Raw genomic sequence first — 15,805 nt, 5'->3', positions numbered from 1 at the left:
TTGCAAATTTATTGCATGATATCCAGCATTTTATCTGGCAACTTCTAAAAAATTATCACCTGAGAATTTTAATGACTTAGATAAAAACTAAATTTTCATATCAATTTCCTTCTACATTGTGAAAAGAAATTCTATTTCTTTTCTATTCTTGCTTTTTCCAATTGTTTCTCTTTTTCAACAGAGATGGGTCTCACTCTGCTGCCGAGGCTGGTCTCTAACTCCTGGCCCTGATCAATTCTCCTGCCTTGTCATCTCTAAGTGCTGGAATGACAGGTGTGAGCCACTGGGTCCAGCCTCACTTTTCCAATTGTAAAGAATGAATCGGTGTAAGCCTTTCCCTCAACAACTTAGTACAATGTGAAAAAAGATTTTAAAATAAAAGCATCTGATGTTCAAAAAAGCACTGTATAAAATAAACAAGCCAAGACTTATCTATGGATTACTGCAAACAAGTGAACATAGTAAAAATAAACGAACTTATCTGTACTACTTCAAGTAGCTCAACGTAGTAAAAACAACAGAAATGTTTGGCTTTACCCATCAGCCAAATTAAAAAAAAAATCTCCTTTTAGGTTAAAAGGATCAAAATGGAGGAGATGGTTGGATATTCACCAAAACCCTTCATTTTCTCAATCTCTTCGTCAATTTCTGGGCTGCTCATTGTGGACCCTTTTTCTTGGTTGCTACTATCAGTATCTGTTTTAGATGGTTTGTCTTGCATCTCTAACAGCTGTGATCTCTTGACCTGCCGTCTGTCATCTAAGGCTTTGTGCTTAAGTATGTGTGGTGTACTAGCTGGATTAGCTTCAGGAATGTCAGTGTGTTCTACCGTGAAGATCAGATTGGCTACCACATCGAGGTGGTGGTTTTTGCTACAGCTGCTTTTAGAAACATGTCTGTCTTTTAAAGACATAACACATGAATGAAGAAATTTAGAATCTGGAAAAAAGGTCTGCAATGCTTGACAAGGAAAAACGTTCTCCTGAGGGTCTTTCTAGATGTTCTTCTCTCATGCTGCCTGATTCTGTGCTCCTCTCCTTTTTTCAATTTCTCATTTTAACCTGTTTAGTTTATGTCTTGCTTGTTCACTGTCTTCCACTTTTATTGCATATACTTTAATTCCTCTTGTAATGTAGCATACATTTCATTTATCTTGTGTACCTCCTTTAAGGATCCATTTTCTTCAAAAAATTTAGAGCTCTGTGTTTTTGCTGCTTGACCAAAACCAGGGCGCATATGGGAACCTGATACAGTTTTATAACCTAGTTGTTCAGAAATATCCAGAGTGGCAACCGCAAAAGGTACCCTGTGAAAAAGTCCTTTTTGAGGTTTATATAAGGCATGTTTCAGTCAATGAGTAAAACAGCTGTCTGTTATACTTGGTGCTATAATAGCAGAAGAACAAGTTCTTGGTTTGAAAAATGCTCTTGCCTTAAGCAAGGTTGTGTTTTTCACGAGCAAAACGAAAACAGAAAAAAAAAAAAAATGCTCCTGCGAGTGTGAAGCAGCCTCTCTAAACATCACGACTAGATCTGAATGTTGATGGAGTTTGTACCAACCTACCACGTTCCTTTTGACATCTGATCCTATTTTCTTCAGTGCTTGCTCATTCGCTTCACTTGAGGAATTAGAAAATCTTTAAAAAGCATGGAATCTATTTCTGAAGGTCAGTTGTATAAACAACTTCATCGTCATCCATTTGGGAATCAGTAATGCTACTCTTGGCTTCACCTTTTACTTCCCCAAGAAGAAACCCTTCTGAGTCTTAGACCGTGCTGCGGTGCTGCAAGGCAAGCTGGCCGGCACGAAGCCTGAGAGCACCTGCTCTTACCCTCTGTGCTGCTGCCGCCTCAGGCTGCATGAGACCTATCTTCACAAAAGGAAATGATTCCTCTTATAAAAACAACAAATAACATAAAATGCACTCATCAGTGAGTCAAAGGAAGCATAAAATAAAAGCCTCAAGGGATACAAGAGCAGCACCATTACTTACAACTTGTTTCTTAGTTTTATATAAAATAGTGGACTGATTTACAGTTATAGATGCTTTAGAATTTGATGAAATAAGGTAATTATTTTTATTAGAAGCCAGTGTGGCACATCCTGAGACCCCTAAAAAGAATAAAATCACCCACAGAATTTCAAAAAAAAATTATGCCCCTAGAAATCCCCGCAAAAGAAATATTGTCAATTCTGATGTGCATCCGTAGGTGTCCACAAGCTGCACTTAGATATACTCAGACCAGAGTGAATACAATCTAGACTTAAGCATCCTCTAGCTCTTGACATGGGGTCAACAGCTCTGGTAATGCATTTCATCGACACTCACCCTGAGTAATGTCTGCCTGAAAAACACCCTTGAGAAATATTGCTGTCTGTTAAGCTCCAGCAGGGAGTTCCACTCACTCACTCACTAATTGCTTCTCAAAAAAGGGGCTTCCTAAGTGTGGCTGTGGAGCAGGTACACAAAGAGCTCACCAGCGCCCTGGGCTCTGTGGCTCCCTTTCAGTTGCCCCTGCCCCCTGCTGTAGATGGGTTCCCTGGCCTGTTGGTAGGTAAAGGGGAGAAGAGAAAGGGGAGCCCCACTGAAGAAGTCAGTCTAGGCAGAGCTGGGCAGTCCTGTGGGGAGCTGGAACGTAGAAGGAGAGGAGAATTCTGTTGTCTCCTCACTTACCGAAAGGCTACTTACCAGTAGTTCTAAGTTTCAGCAGGGGGACCAGCTTTGCGCCCCACCCACACCACCCATTCTCCCATTCCCGTGACAAAGAACTGAGTCATAAAACCAAATTGACACCACAACAGCAAACTGGTCTCAGCAACGGGGTATAAAAATGATTCATAACTGAGCTGTATCCACATCCACCCTGAAGACCATTGCTGGAAAATGATGGGCTCCAATATTGTTGATGTGACAGATGCCATCACTCCACAGGTCAGAATCAATAATGACTACAGAAAACCCACCCATCCATGATGATTAAGTGACCCTGAAGTAGCTACATAGGGAAAAGCCAGAACAGCAGCAACCGAATGTCAGGACCAACTCAAGAACATCACTAATGTTCTTTCAGGAGGGAGGGTGTCACTTCTAGAAAAACACTGATGGGTATTTTCCCAGAAAATTGGGGAAATCCTGCTGTCTGCTTAGGTGTGTGCTAAGTTGTAGCTTTACAAAATTTCGTGGCGGCTTGAAGTCCAAATAGGATACAAAGTAGCAGAAGTAATGTCAGTGTTGTACCAACTTTCCTAATACAATATAATCGACTAATATACAATATTAGTAATTTTTAATACATCACTCAGTAGATTACCAGCACATTTCCCTTAAACATAAAAAAGAATGTCTATAGAATTATGGAGCATCACAAATAGAAGTCCTCCACCTTTTGGAGTATTCCTAAGCCCCTGGAGAAAGCCCAGTAGGTGGAGGATCCCTCTGGATTGGGCCAGGCTTTCAGTTCATGCTCTGTTTATCATGTACCTCCAAACCTGGAAACTGCTCAATAAACATGTTCTGAAAGAATGAATCAATCTGTTCTTCTACCCCTTTAATGCCTGCGGACAGAATAATGAATGAAGCCCAAGGCTTTGCAGGCAGAAAGGAAAAAAATAGTAATTAGAGGGTTGAGAAATAGCACAATCGGCACAAACAAAAATACTTTTTGAAAAACGAGTCATCAGACAATTAGTCTTTAATAAATCCTATTTGTAGGACTTGTTTTTTTCCTCAGAAAAAGCCTACGTTTTCATGCGGTACAAAAAACTTTTTTCCTTCTTTGCCTGAGAAATAATTGGAGAGCAAATTTTAAAGCAAATCCTACACTATTCAGTAATTATTTCCATTAAACATTACAAGATCTGTTGAATAACGAACCCACACCCAGTTTGACAGAATACCCTGTTATGCCCCACGGCTTGGAGAACTCTGGCTTCTCTCAGTCTTTAAGATGCAGTCTGGGGGAACGGGCCCCTGGCCGGCTAACACTGCAGGTTAAACTACTCACAGAAGTGCAGCCAGCCATTCCACAGAGCAAGAGCGCAAAAATGACTAAGAACAGCAGCCACTGCTAAGATTCCAGAAGGTTCACAGGCCTGTTCTGAAGGGATGTGTTGGTGCGGACGTCACAAGAGAGGTTGCTGAGGATTGCCTGGAACTGGTAACAGCAGTGAGAAGCAGCCCCTCAACAGCTCACTGTAGAGTGGGTGGAACCTCTGTACATGAGATGGGAATGCGGCCTTGATGGGGAAAGGGCACGTGGGGAAGGGGGACGGGAGGAAGACAAGGTCAAAGGGGGAAAGAAGGAGTCTCTTTCCAGTAATGTCCACTCTCAACGACTCTGCCACACGTGGTCACCATCCCCAGCTTTCTAAGGTTGTCTGGAAGAGGTGATGCATGCACTTTTTCCAGACAGAGGGCTGTTTTCAAGACAATCCATTGAGGAAGACATTATTGGAGTTTTTCTCGGAGTTTTACTTTCGTTCTGTGAGAGTTGGAGAGGCGACGCTGTTAAAAAAATGCATTTCACTCAAGGCTGACTATATAATTTGCAGGGTCAGATGCAAAAGAGTGCCATGGAAGACACAACATGCAACTTTTGCTTTCTTCCACCATCTGTCTTGATCTGTCCTGATGTTTATTTGCTTTTTAATATTGCGCTTTGCAGGCAAGTGCAGACCCTCAGCCCACTCCCTTTGCCCTCCACTTACTATCTCCCTCCAGTAGCAGTCCCAGGATCAAGATCAAAGTGCTTTACCCTTATCCCCCAGCCCACCCTCCAGGGGAGAAAAGTCCATCTCCCTTCCCCACAGGTCTGCCAACCCAATTCATGGACCGCCAAGGGATTGCCACCCCTGCATTGGGACACACTGTACCTCATGCAGGTGCCACCAAACGCCCTACTTAATGCACAGTGCCACTGCCAAAGTGTGCAAGGACTGCTGCCACCATGTCCTGCCAGATGTTGTCACGGAGGTGGGCACACCCAAGTCCCTGCTGGAGGTGGAGGGCAGCTGAAGTCACTGAAGAGGGATGGGAAGTGGAAGGCAGCCAAGTAGCAGGGACACCAGGGCTGGAGGACAAGCCGGTTGAGAAGCAAACTAAGGGAGGGGCTGGGAGGCCGAGCACAAGAGCCCAGGCTCCAAGCCCTCCACACCTGCTCTGTCATCCCATTGGACCTCACTTACAAAATAAAACAAAGATAAAATTCTTAAGAATTCATGATAGTGACAGCAGAGCACTGAACCTAGAATGCAAGGCCCTTTAAGTGCACTGGTCATCTGATCATGAAGCCAGCAAGGCTTCATGACCCTTCCACTTCCAGTGCCCACATACCGACCACAACGCTGAGGTTCCAGGTCACCTCGTTTCCTGTGGTCCTGGCATAGAGTCGGAGCATCTCCTTCAACCACTGTCCCAGACTAACCCTACTTCACTCGCATGCTCTGACAAATTCTCTCCCCAACACCACAAATATTTAAAAACGATTTCCCTGACCCACTTGCCACATCCTTTTCTGGTTTAGCAGACCAGTTAGGCATTAAAATTGTTGGCTTTATTGCCTGTAGTTTGTTCCTTGCCTGTGTTTTATATGTGCACCCCGCTGAGAAGTTTAGTGTAGGGTGTTGTCTGTTAACTGGTTTAAGGCTTGGCGAGGCTTGATTTTGAAGTAGAGACTGTACATTGGCACACACACATTTTCCAGTGAATTCGCCTCTTTGTTCATGCTATCGCCACAGGAAGTGTGTCTGGGTATTTTTCTTCATCAAGATTTCGTTTGGATATTTCGTTCAAATTATAAAACCAGGTCACATTAGCATTCAGACAGTATCCAAAGTCAAAGGCTTCAAATCAGCAAAATCTTTTTTTTTTTTTTTTTTTGAGTGTTGTCAGCTTTTCCATGTAGGGGTGAGGAGTCAGGAATAATTTACACAAGATGAGTTTTTAACATTGACTTCAAGAGTGCCAGGACACTTACAGGCCATGGAGAAAAGCACTTTGGCATTATGGGCAGATCCACAGGCCCTGGAGCCAGCCTGCCACTTGTAGATTTCTTAACCCCTTGGGGACTGACTGTCTTCAGTGGGACAAAGAGAATGCTAATGGTACCTGCTTCGTGGGGTTGCTGTAAGGATTTAATAATAACCCATTTCCATAAAGCTCTTAGCCCAGCACATTGTAAGTGCTCAAAAATATTAAATCGTCAGCTAACAGGTTGATAAGAACTGCCACTCCAGCATTTGACTCTCTATGCGCCCAGCCCAGAGAATGAAACACAGCAGTGGCAGCGCCCCCAACCCTTGATTTTTGTCTCTTTTCTTGATGCAGAGCATCCCCAGCGGCAGAGAAAAGGCTGGGCTATTACATTGGGATCAGATTGTGAAAAATCTGGGGACCGCGCTAAGAATTCTAGGCTTTCTCCCATACATAGCTTGCATATAGGTTTTTCAACTAAACTGGGGTACAATTGGAAGTGAGCACAATCGATTGTATCAGAACAGCAGCAGGTGTTAACCATGACAATACCAGATTAAACAGGGTATATAGTTACTTTACTACTGGGGTGGAGTCAACCTTTTACCCCAGTTGAATAATTTTTGTCTCCTGGATATTTTTACTATAGGCAACCAGGCAAGGAGTGGTAGGCCGACTACAGACAAGTAGAAAAAATAGGACTTTTATTTGGGCAGGGAGTCCTCCCCAGCAAACTCGGGGTAGCCAGTTATTACAGCTGTAAATATGTTGATTCTGATTGTGGAGCCCACCAGGGAAGGTGAGACTCAGCTCTGGCCCTCAGGAGCTTACTCTTTCGCTGGTGAGACATGACACAGAAGTAACACACACACAATAAAAACAACCAGGGAACAACACAGAACAGAATATAACCTATCTTGGCCTTCACAGCATAGCCCTTGGTATGACTCACGTGCGTCAGAGAGCACGGAGTGTCCATGGAATGTAAAATATGTAAAAGGAAATATTGTGGGTAATCAGGAAAGTTGACGTGTTTATGTTCCTTGGTTTTGAAATGTAAAAAAAAGAAAGAAAGAAAGAAAGAAAATTCTAAAGTTTAAATGCTACCTTCTATATCTATTCCAGATAACCCTTTAATATTCTTTTACCGGCAGCTGGCTCTCCACTTAAGACCACTTCTCCAAAGCAAGACTTTTGCAATGCATCTGGGACCATATTATCTTTTTGGCCCATGACAAAAAGGGCCATTAGCCATTTGGAAACACTTTTAGATATAATCGAGAATGATATTCTAAAAGTTAGATTTGATCTCAGTGCACTGTTTAACACATTTGAAGAAATTGTGCTTTATATTAAAATACTGTGAATCTTTAAATTGTATTTCCAAGAAAGGATACACTTGGCGACAGTTTATCGTTTGATGAAGTCAAGCAGACCATGAAAACATAGTTGAATCCAGTAGAAAAAACAGGACTTTGAAAAGATGTTATCTTTACCAAAACATGATGAAATGGTCATCTTTTATCAAACAGTGGCTTTCTGGTATAAAGTTATGGTGAATTATTTAAGCAATGGCATATATTTATTAAGAAATTGATACCTATTAGGCAAATTTATTTAAAAATCCCCTTTGAAGCTTAAGTCCTGCTAAATTTTGTCCCTTGGAGAAAAAAAAAAATCATATAATTCTGGGATTCCTTTTTTAAAAAAAATAAAATTGGACTCATCTTGAAGATTTAAAGCCAAATACTTCCCAAGTGGTAAGTCTATTTCCAAAGAAATAACTAAGAATTAGATGACATCTTGAAAATAGTTTTAAAAGAGAAGAATCTTAAATAGTACCCACAGCTGTTGCAGACTTTCTGGGTCTTTCCCTTGCCTCTCTCCCATTTATTCATCCATCCATCCATTCATTCATTTATTATTTTTCTGAAATCAATGACAACATTGAGGGTAAAAAGGAATCTAAGGCTCCTAGGATCCTTAGCTCCTGGGAGTTTTCTACTTGGGGGAAGTGTAGAGGCAGACAAGACACACAGAAATAAAAACAAATAGCAATTGATTAACCTTAAGAATGATAAAAGCAAATGCTAAGTCTCCAGGATATTCATGGAGAGGGACTGAAATGTCTGTGCTGGCCAGAAATGGCCTTGTGGACAGCAGATAAAGTAGGACTTCACGGATGGACAGCACATAATAAGCAGAGAGGGTGGTGGTGGAGGAAGGGAAGAAGGGAACAAGCTTTGAGGACAAAATGATGCTTACCTATTTCAACCTTAATGAGGAGGTAGCCATAATACATCCCCCCACCCACTTTATAACTGTTTACAGGACGTTACAGGAGCAACACATCAGGAACTGACGACCTCTGTCCTGTAGAACAGATCAAGTTCCCCAAGTTCTGAGAGGCAGCAGAACACAGTGGCTCAGAGCTCAGACTTCCTGGCTGCAAATCCGGTACCTGCCGTATACTAGCTGAGTAGCCCGAGGAAGTTTAAAACTCTTAGGGCTTCATCCTCCTTCTGGGTAAGAGAGCTAATACTACTACTTAACCCTGCGTAACATCTTGCATCTGTGTTTTGGGACTGTCTGATATCCACTCCCGGCAGCTGTCTCGTTCCCTGCCTTCGAAGCCTCTTCCCACCTCTCTAAGGACTCTGCCAGGCAGAGAGCGCTCAGCTGGCTTCAATGGCCAGCACTACATCCTTTCCTCCTATTGGTTCATCCTGCTTCTTTTTTTTTTATCAGTTATTTTTCCAGCTTCTTTATATTCACGATATAGCTCCCTATATAGTTCCTTCAGTTATTTTCAACCTCTACTTCTGTTTTTCTCCAATGAATGCATAACCACTCATCTTGTGACAGTTATCCTTCCGTGTACAAACAGTAGCAATTTCCATTATTTTAGATTTCATCCCACTTTCATAAAAATAGAGCATTCTTAAACATTTTCATGATAGAGAAATAGAAGGGGACAGCTGAAATGCCAAGGGTTGTCACGATAAAAGAGGAAAAATTGTGCATTTCCTCTTGCCGTTTATACAAATATAAAAATTAGGGTAAACACTGTAAATGGTACTAATAATCTATAGAAATAGAAATTGCATTAAAATGTACAAGCATACAACTTATACCGATTCATACCTGGATCAACAATTGTAAATAAACTTTTTTAAATTCTTGAAACTGTTTCACTGTGAAACAAAGAGAGAAACTTCAAAATAGTAAACTGATGGTTGAATTTTAGCCCAAATGCACTGAAATAGAATTGCTATCATTAATAAAAGTGTCATGCACTTATTTTTTATCTATTTAGTTGGACAGGTCAAAATTTTCGCTATCTTCTTGCTAAAAACTTGCTTAATTCAAATGAGAGATTGAAAAAGTAAGATCTAGAGATGACAGACTTTTTCAGGTATACATTTCTGGGGGAGTCACCATATTTTCCTTGGGAGGCAACAGCTCAGGAATTATAAGAGGCACCTGACAACTCTCTTCACCAAAGGCACAAAGTCTGTGTTCTAGGAAAGAAGAGAGAGCTTCTTTGGGAAACACCTGTGTGCACACCAGCGCTACTGTGTCACCATCTTAGATTTTACTTATTTTGTTTTTTAATCTTGTTCTGAGGGTTGACTCTCTCAAAAAAACATACTTGGGTATGATAAATGGGTATGGCTACTTTTCTAACAGCTCTGCTGAAACAATCTACCACTACGATTTTACCAACACTCTCTCTCCACCCCCAAGTGTAAAACAAACCCACAAAACTGCCACGTAGACCAAGCTTTTTCAAACTAGGCACTAACTTCTTAGAGCTGGCCAGAACTTTAGTGGAGAGTTAACGCAACTGAGACAGACAAAACTCAAAAGTGTTAGGTAAATTACCCAAGGCCACCCCGCTTGTTACAACAGCAACTGACAAAATTTATAAACCATGCCTACTCCGTGCCAGAATCTCTGTTAGCTTTTTAATATGATTTAGCCGTAGTCTTTACAATGCTTCTGAAAGATTCGTCTCTATTTTATATATGAGAAGAATAAAACTCAGATAATTTAAACTACTTACCCACAACCGTTCCACAATGACTTGTGTTGAATTTAAACCCAGGTCTGTCTGACTCAAAAGTAAATAGGTGTTGTTTCCCCATATCATGCCGCCTCTCAGGTGAAGGCTAATCTTTCCCAAAACACAGATTTTAGTTTTCTTGTCCAGGGCTTAGTTCAGCTTAGCGCATCTCCAGCGCAACAACACTGCAACCTTTTCCTCGCTAGAGCTAGCTTACTTGGAGGAGTCATAGACAAGAGAGTGACTCAGAGGCCCGTGCGGAGCGTGAGAAATGCGCTCCTTTAAGGAAGTGAGTGTGAGGGTTAGCAGCTGTGAGAACGTGAGAGTTAAAACGCTTGTCTCCATTATGGGCCTCCATTATACTCCCTTTGGAGCCCTAACACCTGATTGGAAGACTAAATTTTCAGTCAGAATTTGTCATGGTGAATATATATTTTTAAACTCCAGCCTTTTCTGCAGTAAGGATATTAAAATAACTCTTCAGCGTGCACCAGATAACTGATGGACTGCGGGTCTTCCTCTCCAGGTGCCACGGATTAAAGCGTTTTCTGCTGTCAACAGAACATCATTAAGTATGAGTCTTTAAAGGTCAATGCTTTATTAGAGATTAGCAAAATTACTAGCAGCTGATCGTAAAAGAAAGCTGCAAACACTTAAAACGTTAACCAGGAGTGAGAACATTCATGCTGTGGGTCAAAAATAAAAAAGATATGGGAACCTAGAGGACCTATTAAATGTGAATCATGTTTTATCACAACATGGCAGGGCTCTGGAGGCCATTAATATTTATTAATAGTGACCTGGGAAAATAGTATTTTTCCTACTGTCCCCTGCCATAGAGTACAATCTTAGATCAATTTTTTTTATAGAAATTTCATATAAATATTAATTTCCAAAATGGCAAAAGGAGGATTTTGTTTACGTTTGCATGGAAAACCAGTAAGTGATCTGAAAACATCTCTGTCGATACTTAATAAATAGAAAGATAATAGGTAGATATTAAAGTAAATGTAAAAATGGTTATAAATGATTACTTAGAGGGAGTCCTAGTCCACAGGTCACTAAATGTTAGCTTGAATATTTCTGAATGATCAACGTCTTCTCATTTCAATGGTAAAATGAAAAGTGATGGTAAACACATTACTAAATGTGTCAGATTAGATGATACTTAATATTTGTTTTGAAACTGAGGCTTACTGTGTTTGGGTATAGTTGCATGCAACTGAAAAATGTACCACTACCTTATTACTAAAGAAAGCAAGAGCAGGAGCTGAAAGTGATGCTGGTTTTTTTTTTTTTTTTCCATAAAGAAATAAAAATTCTTTGCTTTTTATAGCACTTTCCACTCAAGGGACTTTAATTCATCACTTTATAGTTATAAATACACTAAACTGCCCGCAGCCTGTCTGTGAAAAATACACCTGCTACAGATGAGCAGAGTTGAGATTTATCACACAGTAAACTGATATCAGAAAGGGACTAGAATAGAGGTGCAAATCTTAAACAGACAGCTTGTGGTAGAGAGAATAATGCCCCCAACAAAGCTTGCTTACCTCCTAACCCCCAGAACCCATGAAGATGTGAGGTTGCATGACAAGGGAGAATTGAGGTTGCAGACAGAGTTACTATGCTAACTGGCTGATTTTAAAATAGGCAAAGTATTTTGGATTAACCAGATGAGTTTACCACAATCACAAGGATTTATAAAAGTAGAGAGGAAAGCAGGGAAGGAGGCCAGGGTGACGTGATGTGATGTGATGTGATGTGATTGATGTGATGTGATGTGATGTGACTGATGTGATAGGATTGATGTGATGTGATGTCATGTCATGCCATGTGAGAGAAGGGTGTGGCCCACTGCTGTTGACTTTGAGGTGAGGAATGCAGTAGCCTCTAAAGGCTGGAAAAGACAAAAATACCAGATTCTCCCCAGAGCCTCCAGAAAGGAATGCAGCTCTGCCCACACCTTGATTTTAGCTCAGTGAGACCCATGTTGGATTTCTGACCTAGAACTGCTAGATAAATAAAGTTGTAATGTTTGAAGCCACTGAATTTGTATTAATTTGTTTTAGCAGCATCAGGTACTAATTTATGGCTGCTTAATCAATTAGGAGCAACTAATGCAAACAGAGTCATGGAAGACTATAAATAACCAATTTAAACAACCAAAAACTAACATTTAACTTGGAACAAAAATTCATTTTTGAAGCAATAAAAGCGGAAGCACACGCATTCCTTGGCTTAAAGAAAAATGGAAAAGGAAATATGTATGAGGAATGTTTTTTCATTTCCACTAGAATACTAGAAGAGAAAAGGGATTAATAAGAAGAACATATTGATCTACAATATGAGGTAAGAGTTTTAAAAATACGAATTGGAATAGCCTTCTAGGAGTTATGGAATCTTTGTCCTTAGGTTCTTTGAGATGCACAGTGATCTATTTTATCTGCCTTAAATTACTTAAATAGCTACCTGCCTGATGACAGGACTTAGATTAAACAATCTCTCATGTCCTCCTCCAGCCCAAATATTCTCTGCAGACTGAAGCCTATTCAATTCTGTGGCACAAACACTTAGTGCCAGTTTACTCAATGTAAATTATCGTGATATGAATAACCAAAGAATAAGACATAAGTTTGCCTTTAAGAAGTTTTCAGTATTATAGTTAAGCAAAGTAAATAACCAAGCATATTCAGGCTAGACCAAAGGAATCATAAGGCATAGATAGGTGATATATTGATAAAAACCCATTAGATATATAAAAATCAATGCATTCTTATTGGCCCTAAAAAAAAAAAAACAGCAAATACTGATCATCTTTGTAAATAAGCAGGACATCAACTTTTAACAATGAAAATTTATGGCAAAAACCGCAATAACTTTTGCACCAACATAATAAAACCAATATATGGAAAATAAAAAAGCAGGTGAAAGAAATTTCTTCTTTATCATTGGCTAAAATAGGCAGAAAGAATAACAGAATGAGAAAATTGCTATTTTGTAACTCCTGAATAAAATAATAGATATGGGCAATGATCATCAAAAGACACAAAACATTAGGTAAAAATTTGATGGAGAATTTTATTGTGAGAGACCAGGCTAAGACCACCTAAACACATCAGTCTTAGGATTACTAAATGGGACAGGCAGCCATTATGCACCTCTTTTTTGAGTCATTAGGAAATACATAATACCACCTATTAAGTACCGCATTTCCGCCTTCCCCCGAATTCAAAGCTAATACGGCCTCTAGATCTAATTACATCTTCATAGGAACCACAGGGGATAGAGGAGCCAGCTCAAATAATACAGAAAGGAAGCAACCGGTCCCGTATTCTGTCACATAGAATATGGACATTCCCTGTGATAAATGACCCAATTTATCTAGAAATCAATGACATTTAAAAAGAGAAGGTAGGAGGATTGTTACAGAATAAAAGACACTTAAAAGACATAATCAAATGTGTCATATAGGCCTGTTTGGATCCTGATTCACACAAACCAACTCTAAAAAGACATTTTAAGATCACCAGAGAAATTTACATATGGACTAGGGTATAAAATGATATTATGGCATTATTGTTAGAATGTGATCAAGGCATAGTGTTATTAAGAATATTTCTTTTTTTTTTTTTGGAGACGGAGTTTCGCTCTTGTTACCCAGGCTGGAGTGCAATGGCGCGATCTCAGCTCACCGCAACCTCCGCCTCCTGGGTTCAGGCAATTCTCCTGCCTCAGCCTCCTGAGTAGCTGGGATTACAGGCACGCGCCACCATGCCCAGCTAATTTTTTGTAGTTTTAGTAGAGACGGGGTTTCACCATGTTGACCAGGATGGGCGCGGTGGCTCAAGCCTGTAATCCCAGCACTTTGGGAGGCCGAGGCGGGTGGATCACGAGGTCAAGAATATTTCTTATCTGTTAGAGATGCATACTGAAACATTTTTAGATAAAGAAATGTGATACCTGGTTATGCATTAAATACTGGTTATGCAATGAATATAGTATGCATGAAAGAATACACAGAACAAGATTAGTGATACATATTCAGATATGTATCACGAATATGTATCAAAACAGTGATACATATTCAAGCTGCATGCTGAGATATGAGGGCTTATTTTAATACTCTTTCCTTAGTTGTCTGAAATTTCCCACGATAAAAAAACTTTAAAGAAGAAACACAATAAATAAAAGTCTCCCTAGTCTATTTAATCAACTTTCATCATTGAAGCAGTGAAAAGTTAAAATATTTGTGCAACAAACTTTCTGTAGTTTTCTGAACATTTTTTTTTATCAGTGATAATTTGACTATTACTTTAAGACTGAACACTTTCACCTCATATGGAAAAAGAGCTTACAACTGACCAAATTTTCAATTTATATAACAAAAAAACTATCATAAATTAAATATGACTCCTAATGCTCAATGACACTGGGGTCAGTTGGGGGGAAATAGGGGAGGGACGGTGGGGGGTGGGGAGCTGGGGAGAGATAGCAAGGGGAGAAATGCCAGATGTAGGTGATGGGGAGGAAGGCAGCAAATCACACTGCCACGTGTGTACCTATGCAACAATTTTGCATGTTCTACACATGTACCCCAAAACCTAAAATGCAATAAAATAAATAAATGGGGGAAAAAAGGGGTAATACGGCATCTGTTTCTATTTGTGTGGGAGCAAACACACAGCTTCCAGTCACTTTTTATAGTAAAGAGTGAATGGAGTGGAGACTTCTTTGTGGTTTTTGTAGTCAAAATTAGTGTTATTAGATTTGTCAGAAATGCTTAATTCTCAGATTTTTGGTAACAAACTAGTATGTTTGCTTTAAAGTGATTGTCTTATGTAAAATCTAGTCTAGATGCTTAATTGGCAATATTATTCTGTTGCCTGGTTTTGAAGTCCAACTGAGTCTTTTCTATGAGAAACAAGAGGCTACAGGACAAAAAGATTCATCTTCAATATTCCCTGCAGATTATCAGAGCGCATATGAAGTAATTGAATTTATAGGGTAACACTTCTGAAACCCACAGGAAAGCTCCTAAGCAATAATCTTAGATGTGAAACAAAATATAAACCTCATATTAGACTATTCAGAAAGCCTTTAAAAGTATGAACAACAATAGAGGATCCTTTTCAAAATTATCTATTTATTTATTTATTTATTTTTGAGACAGAGTCTCACTCCGTTGCCCAAGCTGGAGTGCCGTGTTCCTATCACGGCTCACTGCAGCCTCACCCTCCGTGGGCTCTAGAGATCCTCCCACTTTGGCCTCACAGGTAGCTGGGACTACAAGGCGTGAACCACCATGCCTAGCTTTGCATTTTTTGCAGAGAGGGCATTTTGTCATGTTGCCCAGGCCGCTCTAGAATTCCTGAGCTTGAGTGATCCACCCACCTCAGCCTCCCAAAGTACTGTGATTAGAGATGTGAGCCACGGTGCCCAGCTTAAAAAAAAAAATCATTCTTAAATGGTTTTATTTGCAAATAATTTTTCTGGAGAAGACTCAAAAGTGACCCACATCCTCAATTTACATTTTAACATGATTTAAAACATTTTTGAAGAAATATAAAATAGTATAATATATACAAAAACTTTAATCTTTTTCTTTGAAATACTCTAAGTTTTTAAAAATATAAAACATTTCCTCTTTTAAAAATGTAGCTTTTCATGAAAAGACACTCAAGACACTGGAGTTGTAATCTATCAAAAGATGGTAAGATACAGCAGGAAGGAAAACTAGTACACGTAAAATATGTTACAGAGATTTA

General features: G+C 39.8%; 1 protein-coding gene and 1 pseudogene across 11 annotated transcripts in view; both read right to left on the bottom strand.

The window, feature by feature from the left end:
* ABI3BP (ABI family member 3 binding protein) overlaps positions 1-15,805 on the bottom strand; it is a 244,633-nt gene that overhangs the window by 166,446 nt on the left and 62,382 nt on the right. The window lies entirely within an intron of this gene.
* Positions 268-10,382, bottom strand: LOC116565361 (annotated as a pseudogene).

This window comes from Sapajus apella, unplaced genomic scaffold (genome assembly GCF_009761245.1).
Source record: "Sapajus apella isolate SASKATOON/1434 unplaced genomic scaffold, GSC_monkey_1.0 scaffold40, whole genome shotgun sequence".
In the NCBI taxonomy this organism is placed as follows: domain Eukaryota; kingdom Metazoa; phylum Chordata; class Mammalia; order Primates; family Cebidae; genus Sapajus; species Sapajus apella.
Note: the sequence above shows the minus strand (reverse complement) of the source record. Positions and strands in the feature narration are given on the sequence as shown.